Raw genomic sequence first — 6,891 nt, forward strand, 5'->3', positions numbered from 1 at the left:
GACCAGCCTGGTCAAGATGGTGAAACCCCGTCTCTACTAAAAATACAAAAATTAGCCGGGCGTGGTGGCAGATGCCTGTAGTTACAGCAACTCGGAAGGCTGAGGCAAAGAATTGCTTGAACCCAGGAGGTGCAGGTTGCAGTGAGACGAGATTGCGCCACTGCACTCCAGCCTGGGCGACAGAGCAAGATTCCATCTAAAAAAAAAAAAAAAAAGAAAACAGAAAATTTCAAATAATGTAAAATCATAAAATTGTTTTAGAAAGAATAGTTACTGGTGTGGGAAGATTGGCTTATGGAGCAAGGTTTATGCAAGGGAGGGATCCTGGTGGTGGATGGGTAAGGAGGCAAGACTGGAATTAGGAAAATGAGAAGAGTACTGCAGTATTCTAGAGAGAAGTGATGACTGAGCTTAATTAATGACAGTCACAATGGAATAAAAAGGAAGGGAAAGAAATATTTAGGAAATAGATTCACAGGCCTGGGTGAGAGACATAGAAATATGGGTAAATGACTTAGAGGCAGTCAAAAAACTAATTGTAGTTAGATGTTACCAAAGGGGAATGTACAGGATAGAAAGAAGGCCACAGAGATGAAAGTTGGTAATACCGGCATTGATGCAGAAAAAGAGAGATCCGTAGAGGAGATGGGAAAAGAACGCCTAGAACAGTAATAGAAAAACCAAAACAAAGTATATCCTGAAAACAGGACTGACAAGAGAATTTGCAGGGCCTCTTGTTCAAAAATATTAAGCATTTCAGGTTGGTGATTGCCGATACAAGCATGGAACTCTAAGTGCAGGGCCCTGTGGATTGCACAGGTAACACACTCATGAAAGCCTGCTTAAAAGCCCAGTAGGTGGAAGTGACAGTGTCAATGAAGTGAAATTGGTCAACAAGAATAAATGATGCAGAGAAGTGAAGTAGGATGAGAAAAGTGTCCTATGGCTTGGCAAGTAGGTCAAGGATGGGTACAAAAAGAACAAATCAGTAAAGCAGTAGCAGAAAGCAGATGATGGAATATTTTAAAAATCCTAGGCCTGTGCAGTGACTCATGCCTATAATCCTAGCACTTTGGGAGGCTGAGGTGGGTGGATCACCTGAGGTCAGGAGTTCGAGAACAGCCTGACCAACATGGTGAAACCCCGTCTCTGCTAAAAATACAAAATTAGCTGGGGGTGGTGGTGGGCGCCTGTAGTCCCAACTACTCAGGAGGCTGAGGCAGGAGAATTGCTTGAACCCAGGAGATGGTGATTGCAGTGAGCCAAGATCACACCACTGCATTCCAGCCTGGGCAACAAGAGTGAGACTCCATCTCAAAAAAAAACAAAACAAACAACAACAACAACAACAAACAACAAAAAAAACAAAACCTAGTAAGATGAATAAGTAGAGTCGGATGAGAATCTTCCAACTGAAGCCTAGATTAAGTAAAATATACAGGTGGTACATACTTTGAGAAGGGGCTATATCCTTCCAAGGGTCCTTCAGCGTTGGAGGAAGGTGAGTTCAAAGTCACCTTAACCATTTTAATATGTAATAAACTTGAAGGCCCCAGATATCAGAGAATAGTGACATTTCTATGGGGATATGAACTAGAATGCCATTCTGGAACTTTCTTTTCAGATTTACGTACCTAGTTGATAGCACAATGAGGATAAACACAAAGAGAGAATCAGAGAAATGGATGAAAAAAGAACTTAGTCCAGATATGGCACTTTTCTGAGCCAACTTTTGCTATTTTACTTTATGAGGAAATAAAATCATTGTGTTAAAAATGTTATCTTATGATCCCCCATTAGTGGTTTAAAATGTTGTTCCTTGTTGGGAAGCTAGAAATTCATAGCATGGTGGTTCACACCTGCAACCCTAGCACTTTGGGAGGCTGAGGCTGGTGGATCCCTTGAGTCCAGGAGTTTGAGAACAGCCTGGGCAACGTGGCAAAATCCCGTCTCTACAAAAAATACAAAAATTAGCCAGGCAGCTGTAGTCTCAGCTACTTAGGAGGCTGAGGTGGGAGGAGTCGAGGTGGCTGAGGCTGCGGCAAGCCATGATTGTGCCACTGCACTCCAGCCTGAGCGACAGAGAGAGACTCTGTTTTGAAAAATAAACTAAACTAAAATAAAAGTTAAGGGAAAAGTACTAACACTTGAAGTATAAAAATATAAATACTTAAATGTAACACTGAAGAAGGGGAGAGTTTTTTTTTGTTTGTTTATTTTTACTAAAGATTACACTGACAAGGAGCACTATTTGACAAAGTTTAGATTCAACGAGGAAAAAATCAAGTCACTCGGTTTGAGGGGAGTATACGACAGGTAGAAATAATGTACTCCCCCAAATCAACTCCTCCCATGCTTGCCTACATGGCCTCAAGCCCTCATAATGAGTGACTGGGGGGTTTAGGCCAGAATAAGTTGAGGACCCGCATAATTGACCGGGACCCTCTAACAAAAGCAACTATGTTAGCTTTTTAAATTGCTGCATAACAGGTTGCTACAAAGTTAGCAGCTTAAAACAGCACTTATTAAACTATCTGTAAAATATTTATAAATGAAGGTGCATTTTACACATTATAAATGGTATCATAACTAAAGCATGGATGTTATATAAGTTTTTAAATAATTTAGAGGAAAAATAAAGGTTCTATGATATACAAAAAACCAAACAGCACTCATTTATCATTTCAAGGTTTCTGTCAGTCAGAAGTTGGCCCACTTATAACTGAGAGTGCTGCAGTTCTTATCTGAGGCTTGGGGTCCTTCAAGGTTTATTTGGGTTTTTGGCAGAATTGCAGTTATAGCACTGAGGCCCCCATTTTCTTGCTAGCTATTGACTGGGCCACTCTCAGCTCCTAAATGCCACTGGAATTTCCTTGCCATGTGGCCTTCATAGGCAGCTCCTGCATGGATATTTGCTCCTTCCAGGCCAGCAGGAACATGTGTTTTTGACTTCATGAAGGGTGCAGTCCTTTTACCTTTAATAGCTCACCTGATTAGGCCAGGTGCGGTGGCTCACGCCTGTAATCCCAGTACTTTGGGACACCAAGGCAGGAGGATCCCCTGAGATCAGGAGTTCAAGACCAGCCTGGCCAACATAGTGAAACCCCATCTTTACCAAAAAAATAAAAAAATTAGCCAGGCATGGTAGTATGCTCCTGTAGTTCCAGCTGAGGTGGGAGAATCGCTTGAACCCAGGAGGTGAAGGTTGTCGTGAACCGAGATCGCACCACTGCACTCTAGCCTGGACGACAGAATGAGACCCTGGCTCAAAAAAAGAAAAAAACAAAAACAAAACCACTCACTCACCTGATTAGGCCCAGCCCAGCTGGATCATCTCCCATTTTGTTAACTCAAAGATAACTGATTATAAACCTAATCACGATAGTGATATTACAACATATTTATAGGTTCTGCCTCTTTTCAAGAGGAGATTATACAGACTGTGTGTACCAGGGGGTGAAGACCTAGGGAACCATTTTGGAATTCTGCCTCCCACAGCACCTTTCCCACAACTGCCTCCAGGGTGGGACAGAAATGATGGCCCAAACAGGCTGACTCATTCCTCTCCCTGCATCCTCCAGGGGCCTTGTCTTTAGGGGATCCACTTTTCTCCTCACCATCTGGCTGTTTTCTTGAGAGCCTGAATTTTGTGGTAAACCTTCATCATATGAAAAATATTGAGGCTTTAAAGCCTTGAGACCTGTCTCTTGGGGAATTTCTCTTACTTGACTCTTCTTTAAAAAGCTGTGTGTGTGTGTAACTGTAGCACATGAAGATAATTACAAAAAGCCAAACTGTTGGAAAAAGGACACAGTGAGAACTCTCTGCCTGACTCCAGCCTTCTGTCCTCTGTCAGCCATGTTCTCCTCAGAATTAACCAACATTATCCATTCTATCTCCTTGGATAGCTCACATATTTATGTTTTTCCACAAATGCTAGCATTTTTGTTCTGCACTCTGTGTTTTCTTTAGTAGTGCATCCTTTACACATAGATTTAAATTATTCGTTTTGTTTATTTATTCTTTTTTTTTTGTTTTTCCAGACAGAGCCTCGCTCTGTTGCCCAGGCTGGAGTGCAGTGGCATGATCTCTGCTCACTGCAACCTCCACCTCCCATGTTCAAGCAATTCTCATGTCTCAGCTTTCCGAGTAGCTGGGACTACAGGCACATGCCACCACTTATGGCTGATTTTTGCATTTTAGTAGAGACAGAGTTTCACCAGGTTGGCCCGACTGGACTGAAACTCCTGGCCTCAAGTGGTCTGCCTGCCTCGGCCTCCCAAAGTGCTGGGATTACAGGCGTGAGCCACCGGGCTTGGCTTTAACTTGTTCATTTTAATTGTGGTTACTTGATTTCAAGAACAGGGAAGAGGAAGAGATTTGGGCTGCTGCCTGTCCCTCATTTAGGAACTAGTGGAAAACGATTTAGGTCAGCTATCTCAGGTGATTCTAAATGTTTTCACGTGTTAGCAGAGAGCATCCACCATGAGCCGGTGAGACACACTTGAGCTGAACTGCACAGAATTTGAACGTCAGCGCTGGACGGGAGAGTGAGACAAGCGTGGGTCTCAGGTGCTTAGAACGCCTTGGACAGAAAGCAAGGTCATATAATTCATTCAGCAGCAAGTAACACAAACATGCACCTTTTTTTTTTTTTTTTTTTTTACATGGTGTGATTGTATTACCACAAATTAGCTGCTTTTATTTTTTATTTTAAATAACATACAGTAGGCGTTTATGTACATCATCTTAATTATGGGGTAGCAAAAATATCTAAAACTCTTAAGATTCTTGCCACGGAAAAACTTTGTATTTCCAAACAACCAAGTAACTTAATTAGAAATTATATTGACCCATGTCATGGGGATGAGGGACGATGATAAGAGGAAGTGATGGCATGCCATCAGTTGAATAGGAGAGCCAAGATACATCTTTACTTTTTTTTTTAAACATTAATACAATTTAGAAATTTCAAATTGTTCAAAGCTGGATAGAAATATAATGGATTATGGGCATTTTATGTTATTTTCAAATTAAATGATGGGTCATTGGTAATTAAAACAGTAAATCCCTCCTTTCTGTATCAATAACACATGCCTACTGTTTTCTTCTATTTTGAATACAATCCTAGCCCAACTTTTAGGATAGTCATTTCCCTGAAGGGTTTCTTGTAATTTTTTCCTGAAAGCATTTATGTTACTTCCTATAACCCCAACACCACTCAGGGCATTTGGTTGTAGCAAGTGAGGTTAACCAAGTTTAAAATCCTGTTGAATTCACAGGAGAGTTTAACTGCATCTGTCTAAATTAAAAGATGTTGGCAGCCTATGAGCAGTTCTGTGTGCAAGACAAAGTTTCACACTTTAAGGTTATGTCAGAATCAGATAATGAATTTATCAAAATGACCCAATCACATTGAAACAAAAATATTTTTGTTTTTTGATTTTTCTTCTCAAAAAGAAAAACTGCAACAAGAGGGCCTCAAAGGTGATTTCCAGCTGCTATGTTCTCATCAGCATATTTAATGGTGGCACATACTGGAAGCCTTACATTTCCTCAGTCTGATGTAACTTTGGCTGAAGTACTTTCACTTTAGTGATTTGCTTGTTTTAAGATAAGTAATAGCCTGAGATGAGGATATTTGTATAAACCCCTTCCTGAAACGTCTAGTACCTTTCATTGCATAATTAAAATTCCTACTGTGTTTCTTTAACAGTAAAGACATTTTCATTATCAAAGAATGATGTTCATGTTTTTCTAGAAGAGCTATCATTGCTCTATTTGTTTAAACTTCGATCTTGAATAAAAATAAAACAAGTAAAACCTATAGTAAAACTGTAAAATAATCTCTTCATTAAAAAATAATCATTTTTAATGGTTTTATACAAACAGAAGCAATAATAAAGCCCATATTACAAATTATTTTGCCTAATTTAGATATGAGTGACTTAAAATTGCTTCTTTTGCAAATGTCCCCTGGTGATTTTCAGAAAACTTAATAAATTGAAAGTACAGCAATAAATAGTCACATTTCTTTGGGGCTCTGGCTTTATTCAAGCTTTTAGAAATTTTCTGGGCCTTTTGTCAGTTTTCAAATTAGAGATTGGAAACTCCAATTCTGATAATACTGTTCTACTGTATGAGTTCACTGACATAATCAGATAGTATGTCTTATCTTCCATCTGCTCTCATGTTCACTAGCTGAGAGAAGGTACCCTGACTGTCTCTTCCAGAGAAGAAATAATAAATGTTGATGATTAACAAAATTGCAGCCCTTACGGGAATCTGCCTCACTTGTAAATGCACCCTTCTTTCCCCACAGTCACTGTACTTAATTATACCTAGCTCCTGACACAGTTCAAAACTTAACCACACCCATAGAACCTCTTCATCAGGCAGACATCAATGTCATTTTATTGCCAGTGAAACAGATCCACAAACAAGCAACTCTCCTGAACTCAAGGACAGAACAGACAAGGGGCTTCCACTCATTTCCATCATCAGAATTTGGTTTCCCATGAGAAGAAGTAGGCCACTATGATCTCAGCCAGGTCAAGTTTTGTCCTCCTTCCTCTCTCTATCCTCAGTCTTCTTTCTCCTTCCACAGCAAGGGCCCCCAACCTTTGTGCCATGGACCAGCAGTGGTCTATGGACTGTTAGGAACCCAGTGGCAAAGCAGGAGGTGAGCTCTGGGCCAGCAAGCGAAGCTTCATCTGTATTTACAGCTGTTAACCATCACCTGTGTTACTGCCTGAGCTCTGTTTCTTGTCAGATCACTGGGGCGTTAGATTCTTATAGGAGCAGGAACCCTGCACATGGGAGGGATCTAGGTTGCAGGCTTCTTACGAGAATCTAATGCCTGATGATCTGTCACTGTCTTCCATCACCCCC

The sequence above is a fragment of the Macaca thibetana genome, chromosome 5 (genome assembly GCF_024542745.1).
Source record: "Macaca thibetana thibetana isolate TM-01 chromosome 5, ASM2454274v1, whole genome shotgun sequence".
Classification (NCBI taxonomy): domain Eukaryota; kingdom Metazoa; phylum Chordata; class Mammalia; order Primates; family Cercopithecidae; genus Macaca; species Macaca thibetana.